Consider the following 10,393-nt stretch of genomic DNA (forward strand, 5'->3'; position numbering starts at 1 on the left):
GTGCAGGGAGCCAGCCGGGCCCTGACGGGCTGTGTCCTAGGGCAGAGACATTTCCACAGGACATGCCCACCGTGCATCCTGAGACCGCGGGGCGTGTGCAGCCAGAGACACTTCCTGGTGCTGGTCCCGCCGGCTAAGGGCCGACTCGGAGCTCACACTCTGCATGAGGAGGTGCTGCCGGCCCACGGGGCTGGGATGCTTTGGCGCCCCCGGCGCAGTGCCCTTCCGCAGGCCTGGCAGGGCTGCTGTCTTCTGGAAATGGGCACCCCGAGGACTCCAGGACACCCCCGCCTCTGCAGCAGCTCTTGAAGCTGCACGGGTAGGAGAGCCACCATGTGGCCCTGGGCTCACCCCCAGCCTGGGGGGCAGAAGCCACGGAAGCGGCAAGAGGCCACGTGGGCCAAGGGGGAGGCGCGGAAGCCCCTCTCTGACAGCCCCCGTCAGGGTCAAGGCCTGCGTACCGGGCTGACACGAGCGTGTGCGAGCAGCCAGCGTCCGCTAGTGGGTGTGCTGTGCTGCCGCGGGCAGCCCAGCTCAGACCCGGACAGGGGGCCCTGCTCTTGCTGAGACCCCTGAAAGCTCAGCCCCACAGAGGGCGTGAGTGCAGAAGACGGCTGCTCTCCACTCCTTACTCACCCGGCGAGAGCTGCGGATGGCATACTCGGGTGTCACTGTGTCCCCAGAGAGCCACAGCCCGGCCTGGCCCGCAGAGGGTGCGGCAGTGCTGGGCGCATGCGCGAAGTGAGCCCGGGTTCCTCGGTGTGAGGCGGTGTCCTCTAGAGCAGACGTGGCCGGGCGGCCAGAAGCAGGCAAGGGCAGTGTGGCATCGCCCTGCCTACGGCACCCTCGAAGCAGGTGCCTGGCCAGGCAGTGTCAGAGGGGGCCTGCAGGCTGGCGGATGCGGACGCCAGGGCCCTCCTGATGCACCACCAGGCACCCTTCAGGCACCAGAGTGCTTGAGAAGAGGCTCCTTGAAGGGGCACAGGATTTGGTGTCGGGCAGACCTCTGTCTAGATGTTGGCTCTGTCACATCAAACTTGGAGATCTGGAGATCTTCAGAATTCTGCTGTTTAGTCTTCCTACCTGTAACCTGCTTTATAGGGCTTTTGTAGGTTTATATCAATGGTTATTGTTGTTCCTTCATTCAGTAATGCACGACTCTTTGTGACCCCATGGACTGCAGCACACCAGGCTCCCCTGTCCTTCACCATCTCCTGGAGCTTGCTCAGACTCATGTCCATTGAGTCAATGATGCCATCCAACCATCTCATCTTCTGTCGTCCCCTTCTCCTCCAGCCTTCAATCTTTCCCAGCATCAGCATCTTTTCCAGTGAGTCAGCTCTTCGCATCAGGCGGTCACAGTATTGGAGCTTCAGCATCAGTCCTTCCAATGAATATTCAGGACTGATTTCCTTTAGGATGGACTAGTTGGATCTCCTTGCAGTCCAAAGGACTCTCAAGAGTCTTTTCTAACACCACAGTTCAAAAGCATAAATTCTTTGGTGCTCAGCTTTCTTTATGGTTCACCTCTCACGTCCATACGTGACTACTGGAAAAACCACAGCTTTGACTAGATGGACCTTTGTTGGCAAAGTAATGTCTCTGCTTTTCAATATGCTGTCTATATTTGTCATAGCTTTTCTTTCAAGGAGCAAGCGTCTTTTCATTTCACGGCTGCAGTCACCATCTGCAGTGATTTTGGAGCCCAAGAAAATAGCTTTTGAATGTTGAGTTTTAAGCCAGGTTTTTCACTCTCCTCTTTCAGCTTCATCAAGAGGCTCTTTAGTTCCTCTTCACTTTCTGCCATAAGGGTGGTATCGTCTGCATATCTGAAGTTATTGATATTTCTCCCTGCAGTCGTGATTCCAGCTTGTGCTTCATCCAGCCTGGCATTTTGCATGATGTACTCTGCATATAAGTTAAATAAGCAGGGTGACAATATACAGCCTTGACATACTCCTTTCCCACCCAGTTTTGAACCAGTCCATTGTTCCATGTCCAGTTCTAACTGTTGCTTCTTGGCCTGCGTACAGATTTCTCAAGAGGCAGGTCAGGTGGTCTGTTATCCCCATCTCTTTCAGAATTTTCTGCAGTTTGCTGTGATGCACACAGTCAAAGGCTTTGGTGTAGTCAATAAAACAGAAGTAGATGTTTTTCCGAAACACTCTTGCTTTTTCAGTGATTCAGTGGATGTTGGCAGTTTGATCTCCAGTTCTTCTGCCATTTCTAAATCCAGTTTGAACATGTGGAAGTTCTCTGTTCATGTACTGTTGAAGCCTGGCTTGCAGAATTTTGAGCAGTACTTTGCTAGCGTGTGAGCTCAGTGCAATTCTGCGGTAGTTTGAGCATTCTTTGGCATTGCCTTTCTTTGGGATTGGAATGAAAACTGACCTTTTCCAGTCCTGTGGCCACTGCTGAGTTTCCAAATTTGCTGGCATATTGAGTGCAGCACTTTAAAAGCATCATTTTTAAGGACTTGAAATAGTTCAGCTGGAATTCCACTACCTCAACTAGCTTTGTTTGTAGTGATGCTTCCTAAGGCCCACTTGACTTTGCATTCCAGGATGTCTGGCTCTAGGTGAGTGATCACACCATCGTGGTTATCTGGGTCATTAAGATCTCTTTTATATGGTTCTTCTGTGTATTTTTGCCACCTCTTCTTAATATCTTTTGCTTCTATTGGGTCCATACCATTTCTGTCCTTTATTGTGCCCATCTTTGCATGAAATGTTCCCTTGGTATCTCTAATTTTCTTGAAGAGATCTCTAGTCTTTCCCATTGTATTGTTTTCCTCTATTTATTTGCATTGATCAGCGAAGAAGGCTTTCTTATCTCTCCTTGCTATTCTTTGGAACTCCAGATGTATCTTTCCTTTTCTCCTTTGCCTTTCACTTCTCTTCTTTTCTCAGCTATTTGTAAGGCCTCCTCAGATAAGTATTTTGCCTTTTTGCGTTTCTTTTTCTTGGGGATCATAGAAAAAGCAAGAGAGTTCCAGAGAAACATCTCCTTCTGCTTTATTGACTGCGCCAAAGACTTTGACTGTGTGGATCACAACAAACTGTGGAAAATTCAGAAAGAAATGGGAATACCAGACCACCCTACCTGCCTCCTGAGAAATCTATATGCTGGTCAAGAAGCAACAGTTAGAACTGAACATGGAACAACGGACTGTTTCATAATTGGGAAAGGAGTATGTTAAGGCTGTATATTGTCACCCTGCTTATTTAACTTATATGCAGAGTACGTCATGCATAATGCCGGGCTGGATGAAGCACAAGCTGGAATCATGATTACAGGGAGAAATATAAATAACCTCAGATATGCAGACGATACCACCCTTATGGCAGAAAGGGAAGAGGATCTGAAGAGCCTCTTGATGAACGTGAAAGAGGAGAGTGAAAAAGCTGGCTTAAAATTCAACATTCAAAAAACTAAGATCATGGCATCCAGTCCCATCACTTCATGGCAAATAGATGGGGAAACAGTGGAAACAGTGACAGACTATTTTCTTGGGCTCCAGAATCACTACAGATGGTGAGTGCAGCCATGAAATGAAAAGACACTTGTTCCTTGAAAGAAAAACTATGACAAATCTAGACAGCATATTGAAAAGCAGAGACATTACTTTGCCAACAAAGGTGCGTCTAGTCAAGGCTGTGGTTTTTCCAGTGGTCACGTGTGGACGTGAGAGGTGAACCATAAAGCGAGCTGAGCACCAAAGAATTGATGCTTTTGAACTGTGGTGTTGGAGAAGACTCTTGAGAGTCCCTTGGACTGCAAGGAGATCCAGCCAGTCCATCCTAAAGGAAATCAGTCCTGAATTTTCATTGGAAGGACTGATGCTGAAGCTAAAGCTCCAGCACTTTGGCCACCCAATGCAAAGAACTGACTCATTGGAAAAAACCCTGATGCCGGGAGAGACTGAAGCCAGGAGGAAGAGGGGATGACAGAGGATGAGATGGTTGGATGACATCACCCACTCTATGGACGTGAGTTTGAGCAAGTGCTGGGGATTGGTGAAGGACAGGGAGGCCTGGCGTGCTGCAGTCCGCAGGGTTGCAGACTCGGACACGACTGAGGGACTGAACGGAACTTCTTGAGGATGGTCTTGATCACTGCCTCCTGTCACAAACCTCCATCCATAGTTCTTCAGGCACTCTGTCCATCAGATATAATCCTTTGAATCTAGTTGTCACTCCCGTTGTATAATTGTGGGGTTAATTCAGGTCGCTCCTGAACGGTCCAGTGGCGTTCACTGCTCTCTTCGGTTTAAGTCTGAGTTTGGCAATGAGGAGTTCATGATCTGAGGCAGTCAGCTCCCAGTCTTGTTTTTGCTGACTGTATAGAGTTTCTCTATCTTTGGCTGCAAATCAGTCTGATTTTGGTATTGACCATTTGGTGATGTCCATGTGTAGACTCGTCTCTTGTGTTGTTGGAAGAGGGTGTTTGCTATGACCAGTGCATTCTCTTGGCAAAACTCTGTTAGCCTTTGCCTTGCTTCATTCTGTACTCCAAGGCCAAATTTGCCTGTTAACTACAGGTATCTCTTGACTTCCTATTTTTGCATTCCAGTCCCCCTGTGATGAAAAGGACATCTTTTTTTGGTGTTAGTTCTAGAAGGTCTTGTACGTCTTCATAGAACTGTTCAACTTCAGCTTCTTCACCATTGCTGGTTGGGGCAGATTACTGTGATGTTGAAGCAAACAGATCATTCTGTTGTTTTTGAGACTGCACCCAAGCTCTTCACTGTGGGCCCTTTTGTTGACTATGAGGGCTACTTCATGTCTTCTGAGGGATTCTTGCCCACAGTAGTAGATATAATAATGGTCATCGGAATTAAATTCTCCCGTTCCAGCCCATTTTAGTTCACTGATTCGTAAAATGTCGACATTCACTCTTGCCATCTCCTGTTTGACCACTTCCAAATTACCTTGATTCATGGACCTAACATTCTAGGTTCCTATGCAATATTGTTCTTAGAGCATCGGACTTTACTTCCATCACCAGTCACATCCACAACTGGGTGTTGTTTTCATTTTTTTTCCGTCTTTTCATTCTTTCTGGAGTTCTCTCTCCACTTTTCTCCAGTAGCATATTGGGCACCTACCAACTGGGGGAGTTCATCCTTCTGTATCATATGTTTTTGTCTTTTCATACTGTTCATGGAGTTCTCAGGGCAAGAATTCTGAATTGGTCTGCCAGTCCCTTCTCTAGTGGACCACATTTTGTCGGAAATCTCCACCGTGACCAGTCTGTCTTGGGTGGCCCTACGCGGCATGGCTTATAGTTTCATTGAGGCAGACAAGGCTAATACTCTGCCTAGGTTTGTCATAGTTTCTCTTCCAAGGAGCAAATGCCTTTCTAGGAATCGTTCAAGACCAAGGAATGGAAACTCACATGAGTTAGTTTAAAAGGAAATGGGAGGTTTATCAGAGGTCCACAGAGCCGTGTGCCGTCTGTCACAGGGCCCTCAGGTCCACCCAGGGCCCAGAGTGGGGCTGCAGCCCAGGCCGGACACTGTTTCCACCCTGCTGATGCCTGAAGGGCTGGAACCAAAGGGGAGTTTGGAGTCCCAAGAGAAGAGAAGGAGGCCTGTGCCCGCAACACATTTGAAGACCTAACAGCTGAAAAGTTACAAATTTGGCCAAGACACAAACCTACAGATTCAGGAAGCCTAATGAGTTTGGGCTTCCCTGGTGGCTCAGAGGTTAAAGCGTCTGCCTGCAATGTGGGAGACCAGGGTTTGATCCCTGGGTCTGGAAGATCCCCTGGAGAAGGAAGTGGCAACCCACTCCAGTATTCTTGCCTGGAGAATCCCATGGAGGGAGGAGCCTGGTGGGCTACAGTCCACGGGGTTGCAAAGAGTCGGACATGACTGAGCTACTTCACTTTCACTTTCAGTGAGTTTGAAATAGGATAAACCCAGTGAATCCACCACAGGCGCATAATCAAACTGCTGAAGAGAACATGCTGTAACAGCCAGCGGAGCCAGCAGCATCACCCCTGTAGGGCCGTGGCGGGGTGGCTGTGGCTGTCCTCACCCACCGGGGCAGGGGGAGGCCCCACAACGTGGCTAAGGTGCTGAATGGAGACAGCAGCCTCCCGGGAGCCACACACTGCTCTTCAAGGACGAAGGTGAGGTAGGGACGGCTGTCAGTGAGGGGAGACTTGGAGAGCTCACTTGGCATGCAGTGAAGGAAGCAGTGCTAGGTGGGGCCGTAGGGCAGAGGACACGGGGAGACGTGATAACTGCCTCTTCTCTTCAGCTCTTGGAGACATGTCTGGTAGGTGAGCAAAAGCCACAGCTGTCGACATGTCTCCAGTGTGTGCCTGCAGCGCTGAAACAGTGGCGGCCTGGGGCCAGGCAGAGAGCCCTGTGTGCTGGTCGGCTTTCTGACTCCAGATGTAGAAGAGGTCCTGGGCGCCAGGTACCGGGTGGAAAAGTCAGGATGTGCTTTGTAATCCTTTGCTGCTGCTGCTGCTGCTAAGTCACTCAGTCGTGTCCGACTCTGTGTGACCCCATAGACAGCAGCCCACCAGGCTCCCCCGTCCCTGGGGTTCTCCAGGCAAGAACACTGGAGTGGGTTGCCATTTCCTTCTCCAATGCATGAAAGTGAAAAGTGAAAGTGAAGTCTCTCAGTCGTATCCGACTCTTAGTGACCCCAATGGACTGCAGCCTACCAGGCTCCTCCGTCCATGGGATTTTCCAGGCAAGAGTACTGGAGTGGGGTGCCATTGCCTTCTCCGTGTAATCCTTTGAGCAACCTCTAAAAAAGTTGCATAAGGGACATAAATCATAATAGATAAATTAAAAGGAAATAGTGCCAAGCAAGGCAGGAAATATAAGGAGTGAAAAGCAAAGGGAACAAATAGTAAACGATTGTGAACTTAAATTCAGACAGATCCGTCATCGCAGTTAACGTCGTGCTGTAAGCATGCTGGTGACGAGACAGAGGCTGTAAGTTGGGGCTTTTAAAATGAACCAGCTGTGCAGGGAATATGAGAAAGTCACTTTAAATGCAATGACATTGGCAGGTTGAAAATGGAAAAAGAAATGCCAATAAAACATAAGTCAGAAGCAAACTAAAGTGGCTGCGCTCATACCAGACAAAGCAGACTTCAAGTCAAGAAGTACTGACCTTGAATGCATCTGTGCCAAATAGCAGAGCTTTCACACAAAGCAGACGGGCAGAACCGCAAGGACACATGCTGTGGTTGCAGATTGAGCACTCCTCTCCTGGTGGTGTGTGGACTAGTGGGCAGAAAGCCGGCACGAACTGGGACTAAACAGCACCGTCAGCCAGCTGGACCGGAGCGACGTTTGCCCCTTAGTAGCCAGTCCGCATTCCTTTCAGGTGCTCTGGGGCACTCACCACAGGAGGTCCGGTCCTGGCTCACAAAACAGACTACGAACTAGTCAGAGGTGCGGAGTAAGTTATCCGACCACAATAGTTACGTTTGAAATCGGTAACAGAAAAGTCTCCAAACGTTTAGAAATCAGCATACTTTTTTTCTCTTGCCATGCTGTGTGGCATGTGAACTCTTAGGTCCCTGATCAAGGCAGATCGAATGTGTCCCTGACATTGGACACACAGTCTTAACCACCAGAATGCCAGGGACATCCCAAGAAATTAACACACTTTCAAATACTCCATGGGTCAGAGAGGAAGTCTCCAGGGAAATTAGAAAATGTTATAAAGGGAAATAAGAATGCAGCATATTTGAACTGCACTTGAGATGCAGCTAAAGCAAGGTTTAGAGGAACGTTTAGAGGATTAAATGCTTATTTTGGAAGAAGAAAGATCTCAATTCAGGCTAAGCTTCCATATTAAGAAACTGGAAAAAAAGAAGCGTGTAGTGCGTGCATGTGTGTGTTGTCACGTCCAGCTCTTGCAGCTGTAGCCTGCCGGGCTCTGTCCGTGGGGTTTCCCAGCAAGAATCCTGGAGTGCGTTGCCATGCCCTTGCAGGGGATCTTCCTGATCCAGAGGTCGAACCTGCGTCTCCTGTGTCTTCCTGCATTGCAGATTCTTTACCACTGAGCCACTGGGGAATCCCAGAAAAAAAGAGCAAAAAACAAAACCCTAAATTGAGCAGAAGAAAAGAAATGATAAAATAGGAACAGAAATCACTGACATGGATTTCTGAAAACAAATGAAACCAGAAGCCGGTTCCTTGAAAAGAGAAGTAAAATTGAGAAACCTCTAGTAAAACTCACAAAGGTAAAAAGAGACAAGACAGATTATCAATATAAGGAATAAAAGAGGAAGTAACTATAAAGCCAGCAGAAATTCCAGGGTAATAAGGAAGCTTCAGAAAAATCTCTGCTTATGTAAATTTAACAATTGAGATTAAATGAACTAGTTCCTTGGAAAGCACAAAATATCACAATTGACCCAAGATAGGTAATGCAGTAAGGCAAGAAAAAGGGATAAAAGTCATTTAAATTGGAGAAGAAAATAAAACTGCATTTGCATACAGCATGATCGTCTATGTAGAAAAGCCCAAGAACTCGAGCAAAAAGTTGAATCAATAAATTTAGCAAGCTCAACACACAAAAAATCAATCATAGTTTGTATACTAGCAGTACAAGTGGAACACAAAATTGATGAAGTTATATCATTTACAGTAGCTCCAAAAACAGTGAAATACTTAGATGTAGACTTAGGGAAACAGCGTACATGCAGGAAACTATAAAATGCAGGTGAATGGAGCCGAAGACCAGCGCAAGTGGGGAGGCGCTGTGTTCCTGGACGGGGAGACAGCACACCAGAAGCATACACGTATTTAGTGCAGTTTCAGTCAAACTCCCAGCAGAGTTTTTATCTGTAAATAAGCTGATTATAGAATGTGCATGGAGTAGCAGAACCCCTAGAATAGCTACAGTGATTTTGAAAAAACAATCAAATTGGTAGAGTCCCACAGTGCTGTGCTAAGAGTTACTATAAAACTGTGGTGACCAACACTGTGGTGGTGGTGAAGAGGAGACACAGGTCAGTGCAACAGAGCAGAGTCCAGAAATGCATCCCACAAACATGGCCCCTTGATGTGTGACAGGGGTGCAGAAGAATTCCGTGGAGAAAGAATAGTCTTTTCAACTAAAGCTGTTAGAAAAACCAGTCATCCAAATGTCTCCTTCTGCCAGAGTTGACTCGAAGTAAATGTTAACTCTAAATATAAACCATAAAACTTTCAGAAGAAAGCACAGGAGAAACCTTCATGATGTAGCATTAGGCGAAGAGTTCTTGGTCATGACACAAGATACAGTCCATTGATGAAGGAGAATCAGTAAAGTAGACTTCATCAAAATTTAGAACTTTTGTTCTGAGAAAGACACTTGAGAGAAAGGAAGGACAGACTGCAGACTGACCCCACATCCCTGGAAGGACTGTTGGCTGGAGGGGTCAGGACCTCACGGCTCACAGTGAGGAGTCGGATTATCACTGGGCAGAGGACGCAGACCGGTCACGGGGGTGCCCCGTGCCCCCACGGGCAGAGGAGCACCAGCAGCAGGTGGAGCACACGGATTCAGACTTGGCTGTGCGGGCGTCTGTGACCTCCTCGCCACGTGCCGGCGCGGAGGGAGGGGGCGCCGGTGGGGCGGCCGTTGCTGGGACATCTCGGCGGCGTTCCTGCTGTGGACTCGGCTGTCCTGCTTCCGAGCATCCACCTGAGAGAAATGGGAACTGGAGCTCAGGCAGACACCTGCCAGGAGAGTTTGCAGCCTGACCCATAGTTGCCCCAAACTTCAGGGCACCCAGGCGTCGTGATGGACTGGGGCATCCACACAGGAGTCCATCTCAGTGACGAGAAAGGCAGGACGGGTGGCAGAGCCGGGCTCCAGACACCACCCGAGTTCCTGAGGACGCATCGCTAGCGTGCAGGGACTGACCAGCAGGCCAGGGGCCGGGCTGAGAGCTGTGCCCCATCATGTGTCCTCTGTTGGGGTTAAAACCCGTCAGGCTGCACGCCAAAGCCAGTCAGCTTTACTGTGAGACGGTGCAAAAATAAAATGAGACCGGAGGAGAGGAACGCGGAAAGCAGCGGGTCCCTGCTGCCACGGGGGCGGGGCAGCAGCAGGACCCCTGAGGAGCTGGTGTCTCCGGGTCTGGACCTCATGGAAGGGTCTCCTGGTTTCGAGCTGCAGTGGTTTTTCTGACTCTGGCACTAGTGGCCAGGGGTATCAGCACCAAGCAGGGCTGGGGAATCGCTGGGGTGGTGCTGCCTCCCTCCCTGCACCGGCCCCGGGACCCCAGGGGCCTCTGTGAGGGGAGGGGTGCATCATCTGTCCTCTCAGTGCATCCTCAGGCGGGGCAGGGGCCCGGGCAGGGGACAGACGGTCAGCAGGGCCACCCTGTGGTGGGGAGGGCTCTGGATCCTTCCTGGGTGTTTGCT

The 10,393-nt window shown here is 49.2% G+C and overlaps 1 protein-coding gene across 3 annotated transcripts in view; it reads left to right on the top strand.

Annotated features, from left to right (window-relative positions):
- MOB2 (MOB kinase activator 2) overlaps positions 1-10,393 on the top strand; it is a 26,207-nt gene that overhangs the window by 6,561 nt on the left and 9,253 nt on the right. The gene's annotated exons all lie outside the window — the stretch shown is intronic.

The sequence above is a fragment of the Bison bison genome, unplaced genomic scaffold (assembly GCF_000754665.1).
Source record: "Bison bison bison isolate TAMUID 2011002044 unplaced genomic scaffold, Bison_UMD1.0 scf7180017864080, whole genome shotgun sequence".
NCBI classification, from domain to species: Eukaryota; Metazoa; Chordata; class Mammalia; order Artiodactyla; family Bovidae; genus Bison; species Bison bison.